The sequence below is a fragment of the Poecilia formosa genome, unplaced genomic scaffold (genome assembly GCF_000485575.1).
Source record: "Poecilia formosa unplaced genomic scaffold, Poecilia_formosa-5.1.2 Scaffold160, whole genome shotgun sequence".
Lineage (NCBI taxonomy): Eukaryota > Metazoa > Chordata > Actinopteri > Cyprinodontiformes > Poeciliidae > Poecilia > Poecilia formosa.
In genome coordinates this window covers 494,454-509,827 of record NW_006800099.1, presented here as the reverse complement: position 1 = coordinate 509,827, position 15,374 = coordinate 494,454, and the positions used below count along the sequence as shown (strand labels likewise).

At 39.2% G+C, this 15,374-nt stretch overlaps 1 protein-coding gene and 1 long non-coding RNA gene across 2 annotated transcripts in view; one reads left to right on the top strand and one right to left on the bottom strand.

The window, feature by feature from the left end:
- Window positions 1-15,374, top strand: part of LOC103146524 (glutamate receptor ionotropic, NMDA 3B-like) — a 183,342-nt gene that overhangs the window by 2,038 nt on the left and 165,930 nt on the right. The window lies entirely within an intron of this gene.
- LOC107837630 (uncharacterized) lies at window positions 1,477-12,867 on the bottom strand. Its single transcript, XR_001663670.1, has 3 exons — window positions 12,649-12,867; window positions 6,143-6,147; window positions 1,477-1,489 (listed from the first exon to the last, which is right to left on the bottom strand). It is a non-coding gene; the product is annotated as an uncharacterized LOC107837630 (long non-coding RNA).

The following is a 15,374-nucleotide window of genomic DNA, read 5'->3' as shown; positions in this document are numbered from 1 at the left end:
GGAGGCGACAGTGATGAAGAACTTTGTTACGGATCAATGAGAGTTAAGAAGAAAGGAGGGAAGAGGAGGAAGCATCGAGACAAGTAGGGGTAAAGAGAAAATAAATAAATAAACCAAACACTTTTTCAGTTGCATTCGGATCTGTTAACTAAAACTGAGCTTTGGTGAAGAAAAAAAAAAAAAGAAAAAACATTTTCACATGTGAACATGTGAATATGATACATTTTTAAAAGTTACATGTAGCTGTGTGTGTTTGACAAACACACTTCATTGTGTGCCGGGCATTTTCTACCGTACTCAAAAAGACAGACGGGTTATAGCTTTAGACTAAGTCGGGTTGTTTAACTGAACACTGAAAAAAGGCCAGAAAGTGTCATCCTTATAAGCAACACATGAACCTCATTTTACTGCCTAAATATTGAGTGTATATATAATCTTAATATGGGGAGAGATGTGTTGTCTATGTTTAGGCCAAGCTTGGTCTAAGTGGGATTTACGATTAGACATAAATATGCATGAGGTATCAAAACCAAAACTCTAAATCAGTTTTATTTGATTTAATATGAATAAAATAATTTAATCAGTTCTTTATTAGTTGTGACATTGTGGAAATAACATTAGTGTCTGGAAGTAACTCGTATTTTTGACAGCTAAAAATTGAAAGAACAGTAGTAAAATAAATATGGCGACATCTTAATATGTTCATTGTGTAGTTGTGATGGTGAATGGAAACAACAGCAAGACACTTTCTCAGTATCAGCAGAAATAAACTTTTGTTGTTTGTTTTTCATAAAAGGGCTAGTATCTGTTATTCAGCATCATTACACTCACTATGCAGTGGCAGCAACTGTGACTAAGTTGCTCATAACCCAAAGTAGGTGAACTACTAGCAGAGCATCTCTGAGGCAGGTAAGGATGTGGTTGTTGTGGGAATTTAATTGTTGTGGCTGTCAGAAGGTTTTCCATTCAGTTTCTCTCCATCGTTTCTGAGTTCCTCCATCCTGGTGTTTGCAGTCATGGTTTGGTTTCGGGACGTTTCGACGTATTTCCTGTTCCTTTGGATGTGACTGTGCCTCTTTGTCAGATGTGGTGTGGTGAGAGTCTTATTTCTTACACTTGTAGCTAATAGCTACAGCTAATCTTCTTAAAACCATTTTATATGCCCACCCCTGTAACCTAGGGGGGGTTAGGATGACTGGTGTGATGTTACAGCACGGTGGGTTCTCTGGGGGTGTTTTAGGAAAGCTGTGGGCAACCAGAACACTAATCTTGGCTCTGGTTGAAATCCCTTCCTCTTGGTTTCTCTGGGGCTGTCTCGCCAGACGGCATGGCACTTTGCCCCCCCCATCGGTTGTTCTGAGTTCCAGCCACCTTGCCGGACTCCTGGCTACCTGGCTGTTTGGAGGCTCTGGGGGGGTTTCTCCTCCGCTGTGCTGTTTGTTATTGCTGCCGGGGGCTTTTGCAGGCAATTAAGAAACATGTGCTGCTGCTCCCTTGCTTTGCAGCTGACCTACATCTACGTTTGGTTATTTCTGGGGGGGGTGCCTGGTCTCTTGCTACCTGCGACCACTGTGGCCTGCAGGTAATAACGGCTACCAGCCCATTGCTGATCTTGGACCCAAAGTGTTGCAATGTTTCTCCCCTTCTCAGCATTCTAACAACTTTGCACCTCGAGGTGACAAAATCACATGCGCACACCTACCTACTCCACATGCTGACAGCAAATCTAAACACACAGGGAAAAAAAAACACACACAAAAAAAACAACACCCATGCACCCATACAAATAACCCAGATGGTTTAAAGGCAGGGAAACACAGATTCCTGTTTTATTAAAAGTCAATCACGCATTTAGGATGTCCTCTTGAGATTTTATTTTCTACAACCCTGGCACATTGAGGTGACCAGTTTCTACATATGGGATTTCTGAAATGCTGAGAGGACACACACACACACACACACACACAGCACGCACCTACACACACAAAATCATCAAATAATAACTTACTTAAACAGGCTACTTCGAGACACCGGATATATTAGGCAGTAAAGTAGGTAATATCCCAAAGCAGCACACAATATTTTTTAAAGACTGATTTTGTTTTTGCTGCCCTTATGGTAAAAATGGAGAAAGAAACATAAAAAGTAACAGTCCCTATAATACTTTTTTATTTTTGGTTTGTTAGGATCATCATGAAGAGATTGTCGTCGTAATAATAAATCTGAATTCTTATGATTTACTATACGAACTATTCTATCCTTAATTTTTTTTAAAAATCACAAGAATAATAAAACAAAATGCATCCGTCCTTTCTGTGTGCCGTTAAATGACAGTTTTAGTAAGTTAGTAAGTATTTTAGCATCTTTTGGAACTTGTGTATTTTAGTTATGTATTTTTATTTTTTTTTTTCAAAATAAATATCCAAAGTTGTCTATCATAGGCTACAGATGACGGCAACCAAACGGGGAGCAGAAACGAGAAATTCTAAAAATACTCCAGTGAAATCTGCACAGTGTTGTACAAAAGCATCACTGTAGAGAAAAGCAAGGAAGACAAAGATGGAGAAACGGGCTGTTCACAGATGTAGACAGAGAGAGCGGGAATCTGTCAAACCGCGGGTACACCGCTCTGACCTTCATGGGACACACTGCTACGACTGACAAGAATTTATGCATCATTTCACTTTGCTTTATTGGCCAGGTACAGTAAGAGGATGGAAGAGTGCAGAGCACAGGCGCATGCATGTATTTGCACGGTTGCATAGCGTGGATGTTGGGGTCGGAACAATTTCAAGAACACGCAGAGAAAGGAGCGAGCAGATTGTGTGTGTGTGTGTGTGTGGCCCGTGCCAACCACAGCATGAGTAAAGTCAAGATTGAGGATATCCCATTTATTGCACCTTGTCTGTCCTTGTCTTCTGTTTTTGCTCGCTCCCTTACTTTCTGGGCAGCTCCAGTTCCCACCCCCACCCTCCTCGCTCTGTGGGAACTCCATCAGACGCCGCACCACGTTATGTTCTCCAGGAAAAGTAGCCGTGCCGCCTGCAGTTCGGAGCAATTATGGAACACCGTATCTCAGGAGAGGTTACAAATGAAACGTGGCTTGAGCTACGCACGTTAAGCTTTAAGCAACACAATAACAAAGAAAAGCTAATAATGGAACATTTGACTATGTCCCTCATCACAAAAGACACATAGAGACTCACACGCTTTGGAACGGCTTGAAGGAAATGGACTTCAATGTGAAATTAGAAAAAAAAATAAAGAAATAAAGATTATCTTCTGCCAGAAGAATTAATGTGATTCACCGTAAACGTATATCGCCACATACACACACCAGAGGAAGCATTGATGGCCTTCAGAAGAGATTTCTTTTTTTTTTTTTACTTCGAAACTCCTAAAGCTTTTATATTTTGTCCTCAGAGTTGGCCTGAATAATGAGCAGCTGAATTATTTATGAGCTAATGGGTCTCATGGTTTTCTAAAAAGACATAAAGTGGCTGCAGGCGTAGCTGTGAACTCTTCAGCTGTCAAAAATGATTTTAAGCTCCAGACCACCAGCTAGGATATCCACACCTCTTTTTATGTCACGTATCCTCATTATTTCAGTGTTGAATATGATGTTTGAATTAATTAGATTCACTTGAAATAGCAGCATTATAAAAAAGAAATAGTGTTCACTCTGGCTTTACGCTTTCAAACCGTTTCCCTTTTATAAGAAGAAATCCAATGATTACTTATTATAAGGAAACAAACTGGAAAATAAAATGTCTAAATTACTTGACATCCACTCCCTATTGACTATCTGGTACTAAAACAAGACAGATTGAATATAATCTACACACCATCAATGGAAGGGTAAAAAAAAAAAAAAAATATGACACGGACCCAGATTATGGTTATTGAAAAGTTAAAACCTCATACTTATCACAACAATATCAATCTCGAAGAAAGAGATTTTAAACTAGTGCTATAATCTAAATGTGTTTCCTTTAAGACAGTTGAGAAGCAGTGGCTGGAGGAAGCCAAGTTTTCTAGAACCTATTTGGACCTTAAACTTGCACTGACACAGCTGTCCACAGCAGTAAAAAAGAAAGAAAAAGAAAAAAAAGGACACTGCTTTTTGGACTCTTTGTGAACCCAACCACTGTGTCCAGCTCTTGGTTTTCAAACAGGGACAATCGGGTTTCTGAATTTTTTTAGTTATTCTGGAACAGAAGAGATTAATGCAACAAGGTTGCAGCAATGCTCAATCCAAAATCTCTAGCCGTATTCTCATCCACCCCCCCGCCCGCCATCCATCCAAAGTTAGAGCCATACTCATGACTCTATGATGTGTTATGCAATAGCAATAGTAAAAGAAGCCGAGTCTAGATGGCAAATTCAGACTATATTCTTCAATAAGGATGAATAATTTAACATTTCTATGCAATCTTAATAAAATAAGTTTAAGTTAAAGGGTAAAAAAAAAAGAAAGAGATATATTGTGATGACTTACTGAAGAACAATCAGCCAACCAACAAGTAAATAATTTCTCAGATTAACTCTTTTAGCATTTCCTTTAGTTTTAATGGTCTCAATTTTCCGCAATAAAGCGTTTTCTTGCTTACTCGACAAATGTTCTGGCTGTTTATGTGGGTCTGGGAGTCTGTGAATAATTGACGGGTCGACATTATGCAAGCAGATTAAATGCATCCCATGATAAGAAATAAAGACGAAGTGGGGAAAACACATTTTACATAATTTCCGCACCATTGCAATACTTACTTGGAATCCTGTAACCAAAACAAATTGCTTCCTTGTAGTTCTCCTGCAGTACTAATGCGGGATAGCTGCGTGCAAGGCAGATTTTCTACAACAGGCACAACGGGGGGGGGGGGGGGCGGTTCATTTTCAATGAACTGAATAAAAAGCTGCTGTGCAGCTCAAAATGTCAGGGAACTTAAATGTACACTAAGAGGGAAAAGTGAGTTTGCAGACTGTGCTTGTTTTATTGTTTATTCTTTACCTTTTCTGATCTAGGTTTGCATATAACTCCTGAATTTGTATCTAGCCTCGGTGTGTGTGTGTGTGTGTGTGTGTGTGTAATGATGTGGGTCCCTGCATGTGTTTAACCGTGTGGTTCTTCTGAACGCTGAGCGTTTGCACACAATCTGGCGATTTTTATTTTTTTTTTAGGAAGCCTCAGCATCTGTGCCATCCACCTGTTGTGCAAGCAAACTGTGCAGACGGCTGTCCAAGATTTTGAGAAGTTGGGTGGAGAAGGGGGCTCTAATGTTTGGCCATGAGAATGGTAGGAGACTTGTAGCGCCGCAATGGTATAAAAATAAAAACACGGAGGATAAAAACATTTGTCAAAAATAAACCACACTGTGGGAAAGGGAGAGGAACAGTACAGTGTCTTGTATTGAAACCCACAAGAGTTTCTTTTTTTTTTTTTTAGATTTTGCCACATCCTAACCCCAAACTTTAAACTGTATTTTATTGGGATATTATCTGAAAAGGCCAATTGAAAGTAGAGTTTTTCTTTCAGGATTACTCTGCATTAAGTTCATCCATCTCCACCATCAATGCTCATTAGATTTCCTGTCTCGGCTGAAGAAAAATATCTCAACAACTTGGTGATGAGGATAGAGCTATGAAATACTTGTTTTCATGTATACATAGTGAAAATCTAGGTTTTTTTTTTTTTTTTTTACAGTCTGTCTATTTTTGAGGTCATTAATGGGATAACTCAAATCAGAAACGTACTCGTTGACAGTTTCTGCAGCAGGAGCTGTGCTCTGTGTAGGGATGTCAGCATGAAGAAATGTTAAACTTTAAAATTATATTTAGAAAAATATTGCATATCATTTTTTTATATGGTGGCAACTTTTTTTTTTTTAGGAAGCATAGGGTTCTGTTGTAATAAATACCAGAAAAATATGACTCTGTGAAAACATTTTCACAGGTATTTCACCGACTATGTAGTAAAATCTTAAAGGGATTTTTTTCCCTCAATAGAAAGGAGATGAAGGTAACATTTATATCAAGTGTTCATATCCTTTATAAAAGTATGTCTCTGTTCAGCTTCTCTGAACAGAGCTCTGGTGATTTTGTACAATGTTTTAGTTTGGCAACTAGCTTCAAGGTAGATTGCTACTGGTTCTGACTGGTTTCTGTTGAAATTGTCAACTTCAAGTCTTAGTCAACTGCTTAGTGTCTACTCTTTTTATTAGTCACCTCACCAGGAGCTAATTTCATAACAGATGTAATGGAGAGGTGGTTCACTTGTCACCACTTTGTAGTCGGCAGAGCAGTCTGCTGCTGGATGTGTCCCTGTGTCAATTTGTCCTATTCACAAGTTGTAAATATATAAACAGATTGAGCTAGCTTACACATGTTTATCACCCCGCTGTTGTTGTTGCAGACGAGCTTTTCTAACGTTTTTGAAATCGTTCTCAAACATCAGATTGGCAGTCTTTAAAATGCTTCGCAGGGTTTGTCTAACCTCGTAGACAAAAAAAATCTCAGAACAGAACTTTACTGAGAAGAGTCGCAAATGGTCTCCTCCAGACATATTGGTTGAGTTGTAAACTTCATGACAGCTCAGGTCACCATGTTTTCCAGGAGGGGAAGGACAAGATGCCTGCTTGTCTGCAGCACTGCTGTGCACAGCTTTGCACCTACGTGAGGAGTTAACGGGGTCTGAGTGTAATGTTTTTTTAATGCAAATTAGTGTATATTTTTAGTACTGATTGTGTCATAAAATCTACTATTTTACTTTGCTATACTTTGTGTTGTTTGTGATGTTGCATACCAATAAACTACACTGCTGTTTGTGGTTGTAAGGTGACAAAATGTGAACAAATTTACATACAGCTGCATTAAGTTTTTCTTTTTTTAACTGTTGCACAGGCAACAGATTCCCCGGTGACACCCGAGTGTACCGCACACGCAAACAGACTGATAAGTTAAAGAGGTGTTCTGCCCCGTGGTCGTCCTTGGGCCAAATAATCAGAGAGAATCAATAGAGCTATTGCTCAGAGTGAACAGAAAGGAGAAGACAGAAAGACATTGAGAAATATACGAGACTGGGGGTGCACAGAGATGAAGCGGGAGGAAGAATAATAGACGTGAAGCTGATAGGAAAAGACAGAAGGGAAGGAGAGGGAGGAATAGAAAAAGTAAGCTCTAGAGTGTATCATTAGAGAGAAAAGGAAAGTAGAGTATCACTGTAGGATAAGAGAAGTGAGGAGCCGGCAAGGATATGAAAGGGAAAAGCGTGCAGGAAAGAGCAAGAGACAAAGTGAAACAGAGGAGAGTAGGAAACAAGTCAAAAGGAGAGGGATAATTTAGAAAATGTATGTGATCAAATAGTGAATGAAAGGAAAAAAGCTAAGAGGTATAGGCCGATGAGAGTGAAATCACTCCCGAAGCGAAATAAAGAAGTAAAGAAGAACACATGGAGAGAGAAGGAGTAAGAAGTGTAAATGTGGATGGGAGGACATGCAGGGAATTACAACTGAGAAAAAAAAAAGAGAATGATTAAGCCCTTGAGTGAGTCTGTGATTAAGTGAGACAAAAAAAAGTGACCGTGCAATCAAGCTTTGGCAGATTTGTGGCGTGCTGTACACGGATGACACGTTTTTATGTCCGAGGATCAAACCGCCATGTAATTGTTCTTGTCAGTGTGGCTGAACAGAGCACATGATTTCTGCTTGAACAGTAACACATTTTCCACTTCAAAGCAACAACAGAATCTACAAAAATGTTTCAGCATTTATTTGTGTAAAAATTGGGCAATACCAAATGTCCCTCTATGTTGCATATGACAGAATATGACTAAGGAGTTCAGCCATCCTAGTAGTGATGTAGCAAGACATCATGTCACATTGACATAAAGTCTGTCTCACTCACAATGCCCTGTGATTGCTGGCTTTCGAATGCACCTGGAGCCTTAAATTTGAGCAGAAAGCGTCTGTTTAAAATGTTATTTTCTGTACTTATGTTTGAGACTTGAAGCAAAAAAAAAGTCATTCTTAAGTTATTCTGTTGACTTATCCTGTTGTATTGTCTTAGCTAAGAGGCAAAGCGTTAGCTAGCAACTCTTTGCTAGCAAAAGAGTTGCTAGCTAACTCTTTGCTAGCTAAGATTTAGCTAGCAAAGAGCTAATGTTTAGTGATTAAACATTAATCACTAATGTTTAATCACTAAACATTAGTGATTAAGTAACAATCACTAATGTTTAGTGATTGTTACTTAATCACTAAACATCACAGATTGAGATTTTTGAAATCCATCTATTCTCGCATAATCGCAGAGAGGTTGTCAGAAGTCATGGAGCGAGAGGGTTCACCCTAGACCAGTGTTTCTCAACCCTGGTCCTCAGCGCCCCCCTGTCCTGCATGTTTTAGGTATTCCCCTTCTGCCACACACCTGAGTTGTATCTCTGGGTGACTGCCAGGCTTCTGCAGTACTTGATGGTCATGCAATCATTTGAATCAGCTGTTCTGGAATAGAGGCACATCTAAAACATGCAGAGCAGGGGGGCGCTGAGGACCAGGGTTGAGAAACACTGCCCTAGACGACTTAATATATGAAATCTTTACAAAGGGATTCTTAGTCTTCAAAAAAAAAAAAAGAAAAATACTCTGTTTCTCATCAATCGTGTATTGTCTCAAGCTTGTGAGTTGGGTGTATTATTACATCCCCACAAGCTCTCTGTGGGCGTCCATGAGTAGCTCAAATTTTTGTGAGTTTTTGCCATTGCCTTCCGACACTTTTCCGCTCGATTCAAATCTCGCTTCACAGCTCAACCTGGGCTTCCTCCCCTTCACCTGGATTCCCTCTGGTGAAGGGAGGGTCAATCAACAAACACAAGGACAAGTTGTAAATTATAACGTCAATTTTTGGTGCCATTTTAGAATTGTAATCTACCTGTAGTTTTAGCAATGGCTAAGGCAATTAGCGATTGGGTCAAATTTAAAACCTCGACAGAATCCATGCCTTCAGGAAGCAGTCGTTTCTCAATAGCCGAGAGCCCAGTCCCTCCGGATGAAGCAAACCATAGTACAAGAGGCTGGTTTTTACCAGCAGTGACAATAAACCTCCAAACCAGAAGGTGGAGCTGTAGCAGTCAAGCGAGTCAGATTAGGAGTAGAAGAAACACTAACGGTACTTTATTAGTTTTAAAGACCATGAGTATATCAAAACTCGACTGCTATCCTATTAAGAAAGTACTTTAATACGTCTTTCGAGAATTTTCTATGGTTTTGTCTAACAGAATACATACCATGATTGCCCGTTTTCAGGCTCTAGACTAAACTGTCTCTGAGTGAAAGTGGCAGCTCAGCTGAGCTAGAAATAGTGTGGATATGGTCATACGCTTGTGAGGTTCAAGTCGCTCACATTCATGCAGTTATATACTGCAGGTTATTAATTATAAACCATTCATAAACTTCCACTAGAACCCATATTGAAGCTACTTCATCTTTTAAAAGGAGAGTTTTTTTTTTCTTTTAATCTAATTTCTTTGATAATTTTACAACATAAGGTAATAAGGTTGGAGCTTTTTCCACGGACCACTGTTTTATACAAGCCACACTAAAAATGACAAATTATCTTGCGTGATCTAATTGATTTTATTCAATATGACAAGTCTTACAACCACCATTCATTACGCTGCAAAATTACATCTGATATTGCTAAAACAGTCTAATTTCAACCCGGTATTGATGCAAAGTCTTATGAAATGAGAACAAGACGACAAATTGGTTTCTGTTTGTATTTACACAAAAAGTCATGCTCTGTTTACCTTTTCAGTCGACAAAAAAACAGCTACATGTAATTAAAGTTGTAATACAAAAGCGGCAAGTATTCATACTCCAGCTGGCAGGCCAGGTTTTCTTTCTCAATTCTTTGTGTTGACAAAATTATGGTGGGAAATAATTGCCATGATATTTACCTCATTAGCCATCCTGTTGTGTGCCGTTTCACTTTATTGCTATACACACAGTGTCATAGCTTCCTACAAACATTTGCTTCCATTACGATCAAGAGTAACAAGCGAGTCGTATGTGAAATCGTATTAATTTCCTCTTCTGTTAGTCACTGTTGTAGTGGAAGGAGTTGCACATGAGTAATGCCACTGGAAAGGAACAAGAACATGTTGGGGAGGATTCAAATGGCAGAAGCATAAAACAATAGCATGCCTTGAAAATGGAAATCAGAACCATATGATTATAGTTTATTAATTTAATTAGGAAATACATACATACACAGGCAAAAATATGAATATAAACTATTCCACCTGTCTTTTTTAAAAAAATAAACCTAGCTATAAAAATGTCTACTTGTGTCAACGTACCCGTGCTAATTAATGCCACAGGAATTAAAAAGGGTGACTAACATTTTTGTGGAGTAGGTCAGATAGCGGCAAACAGTCAGAAGAAGTGGAGCAAATCTCTATGGGGAACCTCCCTCACACAGAGAGCTACGCCACAAAGAGATACTCGACATGTGTCAGCTTATGGTTTATGCTTGACAGCTTGTATCTTTACCAGTTTCATTGACTCGCTGGCTGTGTCTGTCAGCATGTTTCCAGCTGCAGCAGCCAGCTGCTGCTAGCAAAATGGCTGTGTGCATTCTCATGATGTCACGTCAACCCCCTTTGAGTGTTTCGGGGACTTCTTCTCAGAAGACATTCCAGATTGTCCTTACCGATCAGTCAGGCGTCCATGCTGTACAGTGCAGCCCAAACAGGCCACTGACCTCACCGCAAAATAATTGGAGCAGTTCCTAGGATTTGTGATATGTCATTATTCAGTCCACTGACATATTTCTAGGGTACAGCAAGCTCACAATTGAGCTGAATGTCATTATTCGGTTTACTGACATATTTTTAAGGACCACCAAGCTCACAAAAAAATGAGGTAAAATATTTTTTTTTTCTAGGGAAATTTTAAAAAAAAGTCATGTTAGGGGCTAAATGTGTTGATGTTTAATTTCAAATTGCATCTCTTTAAAGCTTCTCTTATCTTAGAAGGAGTGAAAATAAAAATCAACAGGGTAGTCCTTTATTGCCCTCTTGATCTTTGAATAAAATAAATTTAATTCAGTAGGTTATGGATTTGGTCATCTCACTTTATTGTCTCATTAAAAGATCATGCAGGATTAGAATTGAACCCAGACAAAACATTTGGTTTCAGAAGTTAAATTGTCTCCTTATGTAGAGAAATTCAGGGAAACAGGAGGCCACTTCACACAGCATTTCAACCAACAAACACTAAGATTTGACATCACACAACACTGCAGCATGTCACTCTGACTCGCAGTCTAGTCAGAGACATTCTGGATGGACATGGCAGCATATACTACTGATAACATTAATTCATTCACTACGGCAATCGCACCTACACAAAAATTTACACATTAATATTCTTCAATATAAATTTAATGAGGTGCAGAAAAACCCCTAGATTTTCCAGAATAAAAAAAAAATCATGCTAGGGGCTAAATGGCCCCTGGGTTAGGGTAGCATGCTACCCTTCAGCTAACATGTGCTTTCAGACGGTTATCTAACTGATACTTACCCTTTTTTTGTAACTGTAATACTTACTGTTTGTGTTTTGCTTATCTTAAGTGACTTCAGCTGTCTTTTTTCCACACTAATTGTTCATATTAAAACAAGTAAAATTCTCTTATTTTTCATCGACAGATTAAACAACTGTTTCCTCCGAATTCCCCAAGTGAAAGTCTCATCTGTGCATACACAAATCGGTATCTTGGAAAACACCTTATAAACTGCATTAAAAACCTCCAAGAAAGGCGAATCTTAAGTTATGGATCAGGCGGATGTCCTGTGTCGTAGAAGACTGCAGTTATTCCAAGTCGAGGCTCGACTGTCATTGGAAGTGGCCACTGCATGCACTTCTCCATCCAACTGCGACACCCTCTCTAACACCATCTCCAAGCTCCAATCTGAGCTGAAGGATGTTCGGAGAAAATACAGGATCTAAGCAACACTGCTAAAAAGAACGAAGAACCGCATGAAGCGATTGGAGTAGGTATGTAAAATGAGGGTAGCCTGCCATTTCGCAGCATTTTCATTACCATATTCAATTGCCTACCTGTGTTTCTGCCATAGGGGTGTTGTGTTTGACATAAAGGAGCTCTTAAGTGTCATTGACCTCTGTGGTACTCCTTGGTTCCTCCAGATCCGGTAAGGTGTTTTAGNATATACCAGTAAGTGTCTCTCTAATGCATGTTAGCTAATATTTGTGTTTTCTTGTTGAAGTTATACCATTTTTTCTGAGCAGGTGGCCAGAATACCTTTTCAAAATAGGAAATGTGGAGGTGCCCTGTGTGGCTTCCAATACAACAATGCCACTACAGATCCTGGCACTGCATGCTGGAACTTGCAAACCAGTGATAGAAGTAAGTTGTTTTTTTCTCTTTCCGTAGCTAGCTAGATAGCCATCTAGCTGCATCCTTTCTAGATAGATAGATAGATATGTTGTGACTATGTTGTCTTTGGTTGGGCGAACAAAATCCTACCTAAAATCAGAAAGCTGTTAGCTTTCAGCAGCACACTGCTGGCGGATGTTTAGTGTACTACAGAGCAGAAAGCCGACATTGTCGTTTCTCCCTACATCCAGTGGGTGGCACCATAGACATATAAAGAGTAGATGCCTCATGGACTGCTCTTGCCTATTGTTGCTGACAAGATTTAGGGCGGCCATTTCAGAGCGGTCAACCGCTCCACTCAGCATTATGTTTGACAGGCACAACAAAGTATCAATGTATTTAATCGATCATAACTCGCAAAATACTAATCAAATTTTTACAATTCTTTTGCAGTAAACCTTATTCAAACAGCTATTATAGCTACATGTACAAGGAAATGTACTTTTTAATGTATTTTTTAAATTATAATCGTAATATGTCCATCTTACTTGTGAAACATTATCCCCTGAGATCTCAAGTCAATAATCCATCAATCTGAACAAAAATATCTGGCAGTCCTGAGGCTTTTTCTGCTGTTTCGGTTTAGTGAAGTAGGAGGGACGACCACTCCAAAATGGCTGCCATATTTCCTGTACCAGAGCAGCCAATGCGGGGTCTACTCTTTATACTAGGTCTGTGGGTGGCGCAGGTTGCTACAATCGATAGTAACCATACAGGCACACCCGCTAGGAGGAAACAAATGCATCCAGTACAACACTTTCATTCTAATGGCTTGCTAGAAGACTGTGACAAAAGACTTTGCAAGTGGGCAGAGAGTCCGAGCAGAGACTAAGTGTGAGCGCAAGGAGACGTTTTAAGTGTTACAAGTTTTAAGAAAGACATTAAGTTCTGCTTTCAAAATGAAAATGTAAGCAAAAGTATTAAAAGTTTTGAGAACAAAAGACATGAAATCCTGTTTTCATAATGAAAATGTGTGCTCTTGGACTATGGCAGGAAAATTCTCCCACAGTTTAGGAATTGATAAGACTGAAAGTTTTTTTTTAAATTTTTATATTTGTTTTGCACACATTGTATTTCTGTAAAAGTTTCACTCATATCAAGTTACACTTATGAGGAAATCTTGCCCTCAAGATATATTAAGTATTTTACCTTTTATTCATTTATCCATTGTTGTCAGATCAGGGCATCGCGAGAATGAGGTATGTCCAGCCAAGCTCAGTTCAGCAGAATTTAGAAGCTTTATTGTTTCTAGATAACGGATCCTAAACTACACTGAGAACGCAGCGAGCAACGCAGAGGATCCCATAATGAACTAGGGACACACGTGAACTTAAATATACTGGGGAAACACAATCAGGAAAACAAAACAGCTGCTTTAATTGGTCCCAGGTGGCGGGGACGAAGGGAACAACTAATGAGGACAGAACCCATCATGACAATTGTCTAATGAAGAGGGTAGTGTTTTTCTATATACTACAAGAAAATGGAGATTTGTCACTCAAATAAATAATGTAGTCAACCAGTAGGTTTCTTGGAGTTATTTAGGATTTGAATGGGTAACTTAATCTCCCATTTTTTGACTTGTAGGGTATAAACATGAATGAAAGCTGAAATAAAAGGAAATCCCACATCTAAAATATGAGTTTAAATTTTGTAATTGAATCACAGAAATAAACATCTTCAGCAATATCCTTTTTTTTTTTTTTTAGACTGTTCAGAGGTGGGCAGAGCAGATGTACTACTGACATGACACAATTATAATGGGTCAGTCCCGGCCAGTAAGCCAGCCTGTCTATCATCAAGTTGATTAGCGAGTCCCATGTTAATGCAGTGACAAATGGCTCTGCCCTGGACACAGGCTGATTAAATTCAAATGGATCAGAAAGGACGCAGATTAGCACATGTTAGCTCCACACAGGAGCTGTCATTATTACCCAGCTGGACTGTGCCACTGCTCTGAGCTTGGACTCCCAAGCACCTTCTCCTCTTCCGCAAACGGTTCTTCATCCTCCTCTCTCCAACTCAACACATTGCAAATTGCTGTGAATACCTAGGGAGAGGCATCGCGGCCTATATTAATGTAATCCTCTACACCTAGCACTGCCAGCTCAGCACAGTGCAGCCTCTCTTACGACAATAGAAGTAATGGGTGCAGCTCTTACCTATTATCACAGCTCACCGTTAGCCAGGGGACATTAACCTGTAGAACTCAACATGTACATCTTCCTCTCTACGACAGTCTGCCGCAGTCTGATTTCACTCTCCCTCCCTCCCTCTCTGTCCATCTCTCTCTTTTTAACATAGCGTGAAGAAAATGATCCACCAATATTTAATGAAAGCTGCATCCATACTGCTGTTCTGGGGGAAATCTCTATCTCAGAGAAAAGTGTTGGGATCATTTTTTTTTTTTTTCCACAGCTGAGAAAATTGAATTTGAGAAAACACTTCCAAGGTACAGCTAATCTTTCTAGCATGTAAATGTGCAAAAAATGTAATTAACCCACACATCCTTGAGGCATGAAATGAAAACACACTTTATTCACACATACCAATTTTATTCCCCTGGACCTTATAGATTTTAAGTCTCCTGAAACAGGGCGAAAACTTTACTTCAATCGTAAGTCATGACAACAACACAAATAAACCCTGTGATTGTAGACTTGGAGTTTAGAACTAAATTATTGGTCATCTAAAATAATATGTAATCCATTTTCCATCTGAAAACTATGTGTTATACAGATTCTTCATAAGGAACCGGTTCGTAGGCCATATATCATTGTCACGTTATCCCTAAATCCTGTTAGAATTACCTCAAGAAAACAAAGATATACTCCAATTTTTACAGATAATCTGTAATGTTTTTCTATTAGATCTGTCGAAAGAAGTGCTGAATCTCAACATAGCTCCTTGTAGAATTTGATTTGTTA